Source organism: Schistocerca americana, chromosome 3 (genome assembly GCF_021461395.2).
Source record: "Schistocerca americana isolate TAMUIC-IGC-003095 chromosome 3, iqSchAmer2.1, whole genome shotgun sequence".
In the NCBI taxonomy this organism is placed as follows: domain Eukaryota; kingdom Metazoa; phylum Arthropoda; class Insecta; order Orthoptera; family Acrididae; genus Schistocerca; species Schistocerca americana.
Genome location: NC_060121.1, coordinates 707,629,804 through 707,644,483, shown reverse-complemented (window position 1 = coordinate 707,644,483; position 14,680 = coordinate 707,629,804). Strand labels below are relative to the sequence as shown.

General features: G+C 42.2%; 8 non-coding genes across 8 annotated transcripts; all 8 read right to left on the bottom strand.

Moving 5' to 3' along the window:
• Window positions 1-1,537: 1,537 nt before the first annotated feature.
• Window positions 1,538-1,656, bottom strand: LOC124608636. Its single transcript, XR_006979249.1, has one exon. It is a non-coding gene; the product is annotated as a U5 spliceosomal RNA (small nuclear RNA).
• A 933-nt stretch (window positions 1,657-2,589) lies between these two features.
• Window positions 2,590-2,796, bottom strand: LOC124608454. The gene has a single exon (XR_006979092.1). It is a non-coding gene; the product is annotated as a small nucleolar RNA U3 (small nucleolar RNA).
• Window positions 2,797-5,212: 2,416 nt separating this feature from the next.
• Window positions 5,213-5,331, bottom strand: LOC124608635. The gene has a single exon (XR_006979248.1). It is a non-coding gene; the product is annotated as a U5 spliceosomal RNA (small nuclear RNA).
• Window positions 5,332-6,264: 933 nt separating this feature from the next.
• On the bottom strand, window positions 6,265-6,471 carry LOC124608452. Its single transcript, XR_006979091.1, has one exon. It is a non-coding gene; the product is annotated as a small nucleolar RNA U3 (small nucleolar RNA).
• A 2,416-nt stretch (window positions 6,472-8,887) lies between these two features.
• On the bottom strand, window positions 8,888-9,006 carry LOC124608634. Its single transcript, XR_006979247.1, has one exon. It is a non-coding gene; the product is annotated as a U5 spliceosomal RNA (small nuclear RNA).
• Window positions 9,007-9,939: 933 nt separating this feature from the next.
• LOC124608451 lies at window positions 9,940-10,146 on the bottom strand. The gene has a single exon (XR_006979090.1). It is a non-coding gene; the product is annotated as a small nucleolar RNA U3 (small nucleolar RNA).
• Window positions 10,147-12,560: 2,414 nt separating this feature from the next.
• LOC124608633 lies at window positions 12,561-12,679 on the bottom strand. The gene has a single exon (XR_006979246.1). It is a non-coding gene; the product is annotated as a U5 spliceosomal RNA (small nuclear RNA).
• A 953-nt stretch (window positions 12,680-13,632) lies between these two features.
• Window positions 13,633-13,839, bottom strand: LOC124608450. Its single transcript, XR_006979089.1, has one exon. It is a non-coding gene; the product is annotated as a small nucleolar RNA U3 (small nucleolar RNA).
• Window positions 13,840-14,680: the final 841 nt, after the last annotated feature.

The following is a 14,680-nucleotide window of genomic DNA, read 5'->3' as shown; positions in this document are numbered from 1 at the left end:
AATTTTACAACTATACAACTACTCCGACAAGCTCCTTACTAAAATGCTACATGTTTAGCAATCCCCCCATCATCTCAGAATAATCCCAAGCAGTGCTTTCATCCCATGAGCACTTCTTTGCAAGCAAAACCACAAACTACTTTTTATACTAGCTTCCTTGTCACAGTGAACAGGAAACTAATGCTAGTGCCTCAGTTTACTAAAAAGCTTCTTTCGCTTGCAACATATAAACTACCAACTTGAACCTCACACACACACACACACATACAGAAAACTTAATTCCACAGAAATTTAGGAGTAACAGTGGTTACCTCACATTTTCATACATACTCAAATAGCTACTTCTGTGCACTTCACACAATGTTCTCATCGTGTTCCACCAGAGAACACAGTTATCACTATGCATGGATTCTGGTAAAAGAGCATTAAAAAAACAAACAGCCTGATCAAAGTGATTATCTGCACATCCTCTGCCAATATCATGTCACTCTATACCCGAGGGAAACTAGAATGCAGGGAAAGGAGCTTTGTTGTGAGCACTGTGTTGGTATTTCATCATTTACTGACCAAAGTCTTCTCAAGCCAAGTATGCACCAGCTCTGTGTATGGCTGGGTCAATCAAGAGCCCCTATCAATTTTACTTAAAAGACAAGCAGCATCAACAACTCACAGGAGGCACTGAACATTTTTACCATTATCTGCACCACCTTCCACTGATTTACTGAAGAAGAAACTGCAAAGTCTGCCCAATTTTGTACACAAGTAATCTTGAAAACATTGGAGTCAACAGCAGATACATAGTTTCCAAGACTGTAGCTAGGAACAACCCTTCAATTTCAAGATTTATCTCTCACTGAGACACACCATACCCAAACTACACCTAGCAGGAAATTACTACTTACTTCATTTCTAGCTATTTATGTCATATTCAACAACTGTCTCTTTCTCACCTAAATCTTCTACACAACTGAGTACACTGTTATGAACAAACACATTATGGCAACAAGCCAGTGTCACTAATATCCACTCTATTGAAAACCATTTAAATACTCATCCTGCCCAACTAACCACCATCTTCGGCCCAAAGCTCACTCACATCATACCTACAAATCACAAACTTCTGTGGTAAAAATAATTTTGGGTTTCAAAACATAATCTACTAATCACATACCAGTATTTCTTACAAAGCCTATCATTCATCATTCACTTCAAAATATCAGTTTATATGCTGTTGTGCAACTGCAGTGCAAGTAAACACTCTCAAATCATCTAGAACTGAGGTACGGAAAGGGTTCACCAAGTGTTTCCAGGTAGTCCTGTAGCTCCCTCTCTGTCTTTACACAATCGTCTAACACACTGTACGCCATTTCAGGGCAAATGTACTTGTTTCATTATACTACGACACGGCCTATTACAATTTCAAATTTTAAAAACACAAATATCTGCCTGATCCAACGTCATCCGCTACTCCACGCCCTTCATTCACACAACACAATCTACCTCTTGCTACTTACATTACGTTTTCACTTGTGATTATGGCTCAGCAATAGCCGAGCACTACGAAAAATACCTTATAGACTCATTTAATGTTCCCCTCCACGGAAATCTTTAGTAAAAGGCGAAAGATTTATTCGTTTTGAAGGGAAACCAGAGTGCCGATCAACGCCCTCACTTCAATACTTATGGCTGCTTCTTTATTACTTCTCCGCGAGAACGCGGAAAATTCTTTCCGTCTTGTCTACTTCTCTACCGTCAACAGCACACCCCAAACTAACTGTCAACGCTGAAACACGTGTCTGCCAAATGTCGTCGCTATTACTCTTTAGTTAACTATTTTCATCATTTCTGTCACCATTCAAGCTGCTTCATTACCTCACCTGCCGACAGATGGCAGCACGCCTAATTCCTGTCGGCGACTCACCGTCCGACATACAACGTCCGACACACAACTGCCCGCACTGCTCTGCATCTAACACTAATCTCTCTCCTCCCTACCACATTCGTTCACTGAAAAAAACTGACAACTAGACAGTTCTTTGTACGCAAAACTAGGCCACATCAGACGCAACGTGTATGTAGATGTATGGTGCAAGGGAAATATCCCCCTACTCCCACACATCTAATTAATACTAGTTGACAACAGAAATAAAATTTCTGTCGATAGTATTCGAACCAGTCTTATTCATTTGCCAATTTCATGCATTCCTTCTTGCAGATAACAGTGCCTTGCAAATCGCTCAATTCATGTTTGCTAGCCAAACGTGCTCCTCCTAAATGTTTCGTACATCATGCATTAGTGGTGATTATCAACACTGTGTTGTGTGTCAGCTTTTTATCGTCATCAATTGCACTCTTCTTGTGTTGCTCACTCAGTCTTGTAACTCAAAAGTACGTCGTTGTCATCCAAGCCTAGCACTTGGAGCAGGCCAAATCAAATGGCTCGTCCCCGTGACACTCGAGAAACTTCCACAAGGCTTTCATGACATGTCGCAATCAAAGTCCTTCCACAAGCTGCAGCGACATTTCTGCAACGACGCGGGTCCCGATACCAAAGGTATGACTTACGCTTCTGATCTATATAATAAAACCACCACTCGGAAAGCGCTATTCCCTTCCCACATCCCTCAGAATGTGGTGAACGATCATCGATTACAACCAAGATGCGATGAATCTCGATCGCAAGCCTCACGCTCAGGGAGAGTGCTACCACTCATCATCGTGGTTACGTCTACTCCAGCTTTGAACTAGAGAGAGTTGAAGACATACTACAGAAATGATCCTGTGAAGTATGATCTTGCTTGCAAGCTATCACCGCTCGCTACTTATGCCACGAGACCGTCAACACGCCCTACGAGAATACGACACACTCTTCACATTTCGCGATTTACAAGCTCCGACATTCTGCAAAGAACCTACTTCTACTCTTACTTGGCCGCCATGATCTCGCTCAGCTATTTTGTGCGCTACCAGTGCTTCTTGCGTTCCGAAATGAGAGACCATTGCCTCAGGCGAGACTGTATGTAAACACCGCTTGCACCTCCGGCCGCTAGATGGCGGCCTGGGGCACATACAGTAGCATTCTACGGCGCAAGCAGACACGCCAAATAGCCACTGAAAGAGAAACACACAAGAGGGCATTCATAGGACTCTTGTGCTTTCTTTAAAACCGCCTCTCTCTTCGAAATTTTTCGCACAGCACTAGCTCATTCACCTCACTCTAACAGTGCGAACTCTTGTCGATATTTGGCCTCTTTCATGCATACTTCCTCTTTCGTTTCACTTTGCGTCTTACTTGATACCCGCCCTTGGAGCTGCTGACATACAATACTCGCAACAAATGTGTTTCTCTCTGTATCTCTTTTCGCCTATCACGAGTATTGCTTTTCCTCACATGGCAATTATGAAAACACCCACAGCTGAACAAACACTTCAATTCAGCGCCACGTCCATACTATCAATCATACACCAGTAATTTCACAGCTACTTGCTCCACTAATACATTTCTTATGTCTACTGTTAAACAGATGAAGAATCAAAGTATACAACAAGTCTCTATGAACATCACTGTCAGGACATTTTACAGACCTACGCATACCATGCCAATCTGTATGCTTCAACTATGATGGCCCATGTGCTATGAATACAGAAATTTCTCATAAAATAACAAATAATTTTACAACTATACAACTACTCCGACAAGCTCCTTACTAAAATGCTACATGTTTAGCAATCCCCCCATCATCTCAGAATAATCCCAAGCAGTGCTTTCATCCCATGAGCACTTCTTTGCAAGCAAAACCACAAACTACTTTTTATACTAGCTTCCTTGTCACAGTGAACAGGAAACTAATGCTAGTGCCTCAGTTTACTAAAAAGCTTCTTTCGCTTGCAACATATAAACTACCAACTTGAACCTCACACACACACACACACACACACATACAGAAAACTTAATTCCACAGAAATTTAGGAGTAACAGTGGTTACCTCACATTTTCATACATACTCAAATAGCTACTTCTGTGCACTTCACACAATGTTCTCATCGTGTTCCACCAGAGAACACAGTTATCACTATGCATGGATTCTGGTAAAAGAGCATTAAAAAAACAAACAGCCTGATCAAAGTGATTATCTGCACATCCTCTGCCAATATCATGTCACTCTATACCCGAGGGAAACTAGAATGCAGGGAAAGGAGCTTTGTTGTGAGCACTGTGTTGGTATTTCATCATTTACTGACCAAAGTCTTCTCAAGCCAAGTATGCACCAGCTCTGTGTATGGCTGGGTCAATCAAGAGCCCCTATCAATTTTACTTAAAAGACAAGCAGCATCAACAACTCACAGGAGGCACTGAACATTTTTACCATTATCTGCACCACCTTCCACTGATTTACTGAAGAAGAAACTGCAAAGTCTGCCCAATTTTGTACACAAGTAATCTTGAAAACATTGGAGTCAACAGCAGATACATAGTTTCCAAGACTGTAGCTAGGAACAACCCTTCAATTTCAAGATTTATCTCTCACTGAGACACACCATACCCAAACTACACCTAGCAGGAAATTACTACTTACTTCATTTCTAGCTATTTATGTCATATTCAACAACTGTCTCTTTCTCACCTAAATCTTCTACACAACTGAGTACACTGTTATGAACAAACACATTATGGCAACAAGCCAGTGTCACTAATATCCACTCTATTGAAAACCATTTAAATACTCATCCTGCCCAACTAACCACCATCTTCGGCCCAAAGCTCACTCACATCATACCTACAAATCACAAACTTCTGTGGTAAAAATAATTTTGGGTTTCAAAACATAATCTACTAATCACATACCAGTATTTCTTACAAAGCCTATCATTCATCATTCACTTCAAAATATCAGTTTATATGCTGTTGTGCAACTGCAGTGCAAGTAAACACTCTCAAATCATCTAGAACTGAGGTACGGAAAGGGTTCACCAAGTGTTTCCAGGTAGTCCTGTAGCTCCCTCTCTGTCTTTACACAATCGTCTAACACACTGTACGCCATTTCAGGGCAAATGTACTTGTTTCATTATACTACGACACGGCCTATTACAATTTCAAATTTTAAAAACACAAATATCTGCCTGATCCAACGTCATCCGCTACTCCACGCCCTTCATTCACACAACACAATCTACCTCTTGCTACTTACATTACGTTTTCACTTGTGATTATGGCTCAGCAATAGCCGAGCACTACGAAAAATACCTTATAGACTCATTTAATGTTCCCCTCCACGGAAATCTTTAGTAAAAGGCGAAAGATTTATTCGTTTTGAAGGGAAACCAGAGTGCCGATCAACGCCCTCACTTCAATACTTATGGCTGCTTCTTTATTACTTCTCCGCGAGAACGCGGAAAATTCTTTCCGTCTTGTCTACTTCTCTACCGTCAACAGCACACCCCAAACTAACTGTCAACGCTGAAACACGTGTCTGCCAAATGTCGTCGCTATTACTCTTTAGTTAACTATTTTCATCATTTCTGTCACCATTCAAGCTGCTTCATTACCTCACCTGCCGACAGATGGCAGCACGCCTAATTCCTGTCGGCGACTCACCGTCCGACATACAACGTCCGACACACAACTGCCCGCACTGCTCTGCATCTAACACTAATCTCTCTCCTCCCTACCACATTCGTTCACTGAAAAAAACTGACAACTAGACAGTTCTTTGTACGCAAAACTAGGCCACATCAGACGCAACGTGTATGTAGATGTATGGTGCAAGGGAAATATCCCCCTACTCCCACACATCTAATTAATACTAGTTGACAACAGAAATAAAATTTCTGTCGATAGTATTCGAACCAGTCTTATTCATTTGCCAATTTCATGCATTCCTTCTTGCAGATAACAGTGCCTTGCAAATCGCTCAATTCATGTTTGCTAGCCAAACGTGCTCCTCCTAAATGTTTCGTACATCATGCATTAGTGGTGATTATCAACACTGTGTTGTGTGTCAGCTTTTTATCGTCATCAATTGCACTCTTCTTGTGTTGCTCACTCAGTCTTGTAACTCAAAAGTACGTCGTTGTCATCCAAGCCTAGCACTTGGAGCAGGCCAAATCAAATGGCTCGTCCCCGTGACACTCGAGAAACTTCCACAAGGCTTTCATGACATGTCGCAATCAAAGTCCTTCCACAAGCTGCAGCGACATTTCTGCAACGACGCGGGTCCCGATACCAAAGGTATGACTTACGCTTCTGATCTATATAATAAAACCACCACTCGGAAAGCGCTATTCCCTTCCCACATCCCTCAGAATGTGGTGAACGATCATCGATTACAACCAAGATGCGATGAATCTCGATCGCAAGCCTCACGCTCAGGGAGAGTGCTACCACTCATCATCGTGGTTACGTCTACTCCAGCTTTGAACTAGAGAGAGTTGAAGACATACTACAGAAATGATCCTGTGAAGTATGATCTTGCTTGCAAGCTATCACCGCTCGCTACTTATGCCACGAGACCGTCAACACGCCCTACGAGAATACGACACACTCTTCACATTTCGCGATTTACAAGCTCGGACATTCTGCAAAGAACCTACTTCTACTCTTACTTGGCCGCCATGATCTCGCTCAGCTATTTTGTGCGCTACCAGTGCTTCTTGCGTTCCGAAATGAGAGACCATTGCCTCAGGCGAGACTGTATGTAAACACCGCTTGCACCTCCGGCCGCTAGATGGCGGCCTGGGGCACATACAGTAGCATTCTACGGCGCAAGCAGACACGCCAAATAGCCACTGAAAGAGAAACACACAAGAGGGCATTCATAGGACTCTTGTGCTTTCTTTAAAACCGCCTCTCTCTTCGAAATTTTTCGCACAGCACTAGCTCATTCACCTCACTCTAACAGTGCGAACTCTTGTCGATATTTGGCCTCTTTCATGCATACTTCCTCTTTCGTTTCACTTTGCGTCTTACTTGATACCCGCCCTTGGAGCTGCTGACATACAATACTCGCAACAAATGTGTTTCTCTCTGTATCTCTTTTCGCCTATCACGAGTATTGCTTTTCCTCACATGGCAATTATGAAAACACCCACAGCTGAACAAACACTTCAATTCAGCGCCACGTCCATACTATCAATCATACACCAGTAATTTCACAGCTACTTGCTCCACTAATACATTTCTTATGTCTACTGTTAAACAGATGAAGAATCAAAGTATACAACAAGTCTCTATGAACATCACTGTCAGGACATTTTACAGACCTACGCATACCATGCCAATCTGTATGCTTCAACTATGATGGCCCATGTGCTATGAATACAGAAATTTCTCATAAAATAACAAATAATTTTACAACTATACAACTACTCCGACAAGCTCCTTACTAAAATGCTACATGTTTAGCAATCCCCCCATCATCTCAGAATAATCCCAAGCAGTGCTTTCATCCCATGAGCACTTCTTTGCAAGCAAAACCACAAACTACTTTTTATACTAGCTTCCTTGTCACAGTGAACAGGAAACTAATGCTAGTGCCTCAGTTTACTAAAAAGCTTCTTTCGCTTGCAACATATAAACTACCAACTTGAACCTCACACACACACACACACACACACATACAGAAAACTTAATTCCACAGAAATTTAGGAGTAACAGTGGTTACCTCACATTTTCATACATACTCAAATAGCTACTTCTGTGCACTTCACACAATGTTCTCATCGTGTTCCACCAGAGAAGACAGTTATCACTATGCATGGATTCTGGTAAAAGAGCATTAAAAAAACAAACAGCCTGATCAAAGTGATTATCTGCACATCCTCTGCCAATATCATGTCACTCTATACCCGAGGGAAACTAGAATGCAGGGAAAGGAGCTTTGTTGTGAGCACTGTGTTGGTATTTCATCATTTACTGACCAAAGTCTTCTCAAGCCAAGTATGCACCAGCTCTGTGTATGGCTGGGTCAATCAAGAGCCCCTATCAATTTTACTTAAAAGACAAGCAGCATCAACAACTCACAGGAGGCACTGAACATTTTTACCATTATCTGCACCACCTTCCACTGATTTACTGAAGAAGAAACTGCAAAGTCTGCCCAATTTTGTACACAAGTAATCTTGAAAACATTGGAGTCAACAGCAGATACATAGTTTCCAAGACTGTAGCTAGGAACAACCCTTCAATTTCAAGATTTATCTCTCACTGAGACACACCATACCCAAACTACACCTAGCAGGAAATTACTACTTACTTCATTTCTAGCTATTTATGTCATATTCAACAACTGTCTCTTTCTCACCTAAATCTTCTACACAACTGAGTACACTGTTATGAACAAACACATTATGGCAACAAGCCAGTGTCACTAATATCCACTCTATTGAAAACCATTTAAATACTCATCCTGCCCAACTAACCACCATCTTCGGCCCAAAGCTCACTCACATCATACCTACAAATCACAAACTTCTGTGGTAAAAATAATTTTGGGTTTCAAAACATAATCTACTAATCACATACCAGTATTTCTTACAAAGCCTATCATTCATCATTCACTTCAAAATATCAGTTTATATGCTGTTGTGCAACTGCAGTGCAAGTAAACACTCTCAAATCATCTAGAACTGAGGTACGGAAAGGGTTCACCAAGTGTTTCCAGGTAGTCCTGTAGCTCCCTCTCTGTCTTTACACAATCGTCTAACACACTGTACGCCATTTCAGGGCAAATGTACTTGTTTCATTATACTACGACACGGCCTATTACAATTTCAAATTTTAAAAAAACAAATATCTGCCTGATCCAACGTCATCCGCTACTCCACGCCCTTCATTCACACAACACAATCTACCTCTTGCTACTTACATTACGTTTTCACTTGTGATTATGGCTCAGCAATAGCCGAGCACTACGAAAAATACCTTATAGACTCATTTAATGTTCCCCTCCACGGAAATCTTTAGTAAAAGGCGAAAGATTTATTCGTTTTGAAGGGAAACCAGAGTGCCGATCAACGCCCTCACTTCAATACTTATGGCTGCTTCTTTATTACTTCTCCGCGAGAACGCGGAAAATTCTTTCCGTCTTGTCTACTTCTCTACCGTCAACAGCACACCCCAAACTAACTGTCAACGCTGAAACACGTGTCTGCCAAATGTCGTCGCTATTACTCTTTAGTTAACTATTTTCATCATTTCTGTCACCATTCAAGCTGCTTCATTACCTCACCTGCCGACAGATGGCAGCACGCCTAATTCCTGTCGGCGACTCACCGTCCGACATACAACGTCCGACACACAACTGCCCGCACTGCTCTGCATCTAACACTAATCTCTCTCCTCCCTACCACATTCGTTCACTGAAAAAAACTGACAACTAGACAGTTCTTTGTACGCAAAACTAGGCCACATCAGACGCAACGTGTATGTAGATGTATGGTGCAAGGGAAATATCCCCCTACTCCCACACATCTAATTAATACTAGTTGACAACAGAAATAAAATTTCTGTCGATAGTATTCGAACCAGTCTTATTCATTTGCCAATTTCATGCATTCCTTCTTGCAGATAACAGTGCCTTGCAAATCGCTCAATTCATGTTTGCTAGCCAAACGTGCTCCTCCTAAATGTTTCGTACATCATGCATTAGTGGTGATTATCAACACTGTGTTGTGTGTCAGCTTTTTATCGTCATCAATTGCACTCTTCTTGTGTTGCTCACTCAGTCTTGTAACTCAAAAGTACGTCGTTGTCATCCAAGCCTAGCACTTGGAGCAGGCCAAATCAAATGGCTCGTCCCCGTGACACTCGAGAAACTTCCACAAGGCTTTCATGACATGTCGCAATCAAAGTCCTTCCACAAGCTGCAGCGACATTTCTGCAACGACGCGGGTCCCGATACCAAAGGTATGACTTACGCTTCTGATCTATATAATAAAACCACCACTCGGAAAGCGCTATTCCCTTCCCACATCCCTCAGAATGTGGTGAACGATCATCGATTACAACCAAGATGCGATGAATCTCGATCGCAAGCCTCACGCTCAGGGAGAGTGCTACCACTCATCATCGTGGTTACGTCTACTCCAGCTTTGAACTAGAGAGAGTTGAAGACATACTACAGAAATGATCCTGTGAAGTATGATCTTGCTTGCAAGCTATCACCGCTCGCTACTTATGCCACGAGACCGTCAACACGCCCTACGAGAATACGACACACTCTTCACATTTCGCGATTTACAAGCTCCGACATTCTGCAAAGAACCTACTTCTACTCTTACTTGGCCGCCATGATCTCGCTCAGCTATTTTGTGCGCTACCAGTGCTTCTTGCGTTCCGAAATGAGAGACCATTGCCTCAGGCGAGACTGTATGTAAACACCGCTTGCACCTCCGGCCGCTAGATGGCGGCCTGGGGCACATACAGTAGCATTCTACGGCGCAAGCAGACACGCCAAATAGCCACTGAAAGAGAAACACACAAGAGGGCATTCATAGGACTCTTGTGCTTTCTTTAAAACCGCCTCTCTCTTCGAAATTTTTCGCACAGCACTAGCTCATTCACCTCACTCTAACAGTGCGAACTCTTGTCGATATTTGGCCTCTTTCATGCATACTTCCTCTTTCGTTTCACTTTGCGTCTTACTTGATACCCGCCCTTGGAGCTGCTGACATACAATACTCGCAACAAATGTGTTTCTCTCTGTATCTCTTTTCGCCTATCACGAGTATTGCTTTTCCTCACATGGCAATTATGAAAACACCCACAGCTGAACAAACACTTCAATTCAGCGCCACGTCCATACTATCAATCATACACCAGTAATTTCACAGCTACTTGCTCCACTAATACATTTCTTATGTCTACTGTTAAACAGATGAAGAATCAAAGTATACAACAAGTCTCTATGAACATCACTGTCAGGACATTTTACAGACCTACGCATACCATGCCAATCTGTATGCTTCAACTATGATGGCCCATGTGCTATGAATACAGAAATTTCTCATAAAATAACAAATAATTTTACAACTATACAACTACTCCGACAAGCTCCTTACTAAAATGCTACATGTTTAGCAATCCCCCCATCATCTCAGAATAATCCCAAGCAGTGCTTTCATCCCATGAGCACTTCTTTGCAAGCAAAACCACAAACTACTTTTTATACTAGCTTCCTTGTCACAGTGAACAGGAAACTAATGCTAGTGCCTCAGTTTACTAAAAAGCTTCTTTCGCTTGCAACATATAAACTACCAACTTGAACCTCACACACACACACACACACACATACAGAAAACTTAATTCCACAGAAATTTAGGAGTAACAGTGGTTACCTCACATTTTCATACATACTCAAATAGCTACTTCTGTGCACTTCACACAATGTTCTCATCGTGTTCCACCAGAGAACACAGTTATCACTATGCATGGATTCTGGTAAAAGAGCATTAAAAAAACAAACAGCCTGATCAAAGTGATTATCTGCACATCCTCTGCCAATATCATGTCACTCTATACCCGAGGGAAACTAGAATGCAGGGAAAGGAGCTTTGTTGTGAGCACTGTGTTGGTATTTCATCATTTACTGACCAAAGTCTTCTCAAGCCAAGTATGCACCAGCTCTGTGTATGGCTGGGTCAATCAAGAGCCCCTATCAATTTTACTTAAAAGACAAGCAGCATCAACAACTCACAGGAGGCACTGAACATTTTTACCATTATCTGCACCACCTTCCACTGATTTACTGAAGAAGAAACTGCAAAGTCTGCCCAATTTTGTACACAAGTAATCTTGAAAACATTGGAGTCAACAGCAGATACATAGTTTCCAAGACTGTAGCTAGGAACAACCCTTCAATTTCAAGATTTATCTCTCACTGAGACACACCATACCCAAACTACACCTAGCAGGAAATTACTACTTACTTCATTTCTAGCTATTTATGTCATATTCAACAACTGTCTCTTTCTCACCTAAATCTTCTACACAACTGAGTACACTGTTATGAACAAACACATTATGGCAACAAGCCAGTGTCACTAATATCCACTCTATTGAAAACCATTTAAATACTCATCCTGCCCAACTAACCACCATCTTCGGCCCAAAGCTCACTCACATCATACCTACAAATCACAAACTTCTGTGGTAAAAATAATTTTGGGTTTCAAAACATAATCTACTAATCACATACCAGTATTTCTTACAAAGCCTATCATTCATCATTCACTTCAAAATATCAGTTTATATGCTGTTGTGCAACTGCAGTGCAAGTAAACACTCTCAAATCATCTAGAACTGAGGTACGGAAAGGGTTCACCAAGTGTTTCCAGGTAGTCCTGTAGCTCCCTCTCTGTCTTTACACAATCGTCTAACACACTGTACGCCATTTCAGGGCAAATGTACTTGTTTCATTATACTACGACACGGCCTATTACAATTTCAAATTTTAAAAACACAAATATCTGCCTGATCCAACGTCATCCGCTACTCCACGCCCTTCATTCACACAACACAATCTACCTCTTGCTACTTACATTACGTTTTCACTTGTGATTATGGCTCAGCAATAGCCGAGCACTACGAAAAATACCTTATAGACTCATTTAATGTTCCCCTCCACGGAAATCTTTAGTAAAAGGCGAAAGATTTATTCGTTTTGAAGGGAAACCAGAGTGCCGATCAACGCCCTCACTTCAATACTTATGGCTGCTTCTCTATTACTTCTCCGCGAGAACGCGGAAAATTCTTTCCGTCTTGTCTACTTCTCTACCGTCAACAGACTTCCAGTGTCATGCAAGCACACACCCCAAACTAACTGTCAACGCTGAAACACGTGTCTGCCAAATGTCGTCGCTATTACTCTTTAGTTAACTATTTTCATCATTTCTGTCACCATTCAAGCTGCTTCATTACCTCACCTGCCGACAGATGGCAGCACGCCTAATTCCTGTCGGCGACTCACCGTCCGACATACAACGTCCGACACACAACTGCCCGCACTGCTCTGCATCTAACACTAATCTCTCTCCTCCCTACCACATTCGTTCACTGAAAAAAACTGACAACTAGACAGTTCTTTGTACGCAAAACTAGGCCACATCAGACGCAACGTGTATGTAGATGTATGGTGCAAGGGAAATATCCCCTACTCCCACACATCTAATTAATACTAGTTGACAACAGAAATAAAATTTCTGTCGATAGTATTCGAACCAGTCTTATTCATTTGCCAATTTCATGCATTCCTTCTTGCAGAAAACAGTGCCTTGCAAATCGCTCAATTCATGTTTGCTAGCCAAACGTGCTCCTCCTAAATGTTTCGTACATCATGCATTAGTGGTGATTATCAACACTGTGTTGTGTGTCAGCTTTTTATCGTCATCAATTGCACTCTTCTTGTGTTGCTCACTCAGTCTTGTAACTCAAAAGTACGTCGTTGTCATCCAAGCCTAGCACTTGGAGCAGGCCAAATCAAATGGCTCGTCCCCGTGACACTCGAGAAACTTCCACAAGGCTTTCATGACATGTCGCAATCAAAGTCCTTCCACAAGCTGCAGCGACATTTCTGCAACGACGCGGGTCCCGATACCAAAGGTATGACTTACGCTTCTGATCTATATAATAAAACCACCACTCGGAAAGCGCTATTCCCTTCCCACATCCCTCAGAATGTGGTGAACGATCATCGATTACAACCAAGATGCGATGAATCTCGATCGCAAGCCTCACGCTCAGGGAGAGTGCTACCACTCATCATCGTGGTTACGTCTACTCCAGCTTTGAACTAGAGAGAGTTGAAGACATACTACAGAAATGATCCTGTGAAGTATGATCTTGCTTGCAAGCTATCACCGCTCGCTACTTATGCCACGAGACCGTCAACACGCCCTACGAGAATACGACACACTCTTCACATTTCGCGATTTACAAGCTCCGACATTCTGCAAAGAACCTACTTCTACTCTTACTTGGCCGCCATGATCTCGCTCAGCTATTTTGTGCGCTACCAGTGCTTCTTGCGTTCCGAAATGAGAGACCATTGCCTCAGGCGAGACTGTATGTAAACACCGCTTGCACCTCCGGCCGCTAGATGGCGGCCTGGGGCACATACAGTAGCATTCTACGGCGCAAGCAGACACGCCAAATAGCCACTGAAAGAGAAACACACAAGAGGGCATTCATAGGACTCTTGTGCTTTCTTTAAAACCGCCTCTCTCTTCGAAATTTTTCGCACAGCACTAGCTCATTCACCTCACTCTAACAGTGCGAACTCTTGTCGATATTTGGCCTCTTTCATGCATACTTCCTCTTTCGTTTCACTTTGCGTCTTACTTGATACCCGCCCTTGGAGCTGCTGACATACAATACTCGCAACAAATGTGTTCCTCTCTGTATCTCTTTTCGCCTATCACGAGTATTGCTTTTCCTCACATGGCAATTATGAAAACACCCACAGCTGAACAAACACTTCAATTCAGCGCCACGTCCATACTATCAATCATACACCAGTAATTTCACAGCTACTTGCTCCACTAATACATTTCTTATGTCTACTGTTAAACAGATGAAGAATCAAAGTATACAACAAGTCTCTATGAACATCACTGTCAGGACATTTTACAGACCTACGCATACCATGCCAATCTGTATGCTTCAACTATGATGGCACATGTGCTA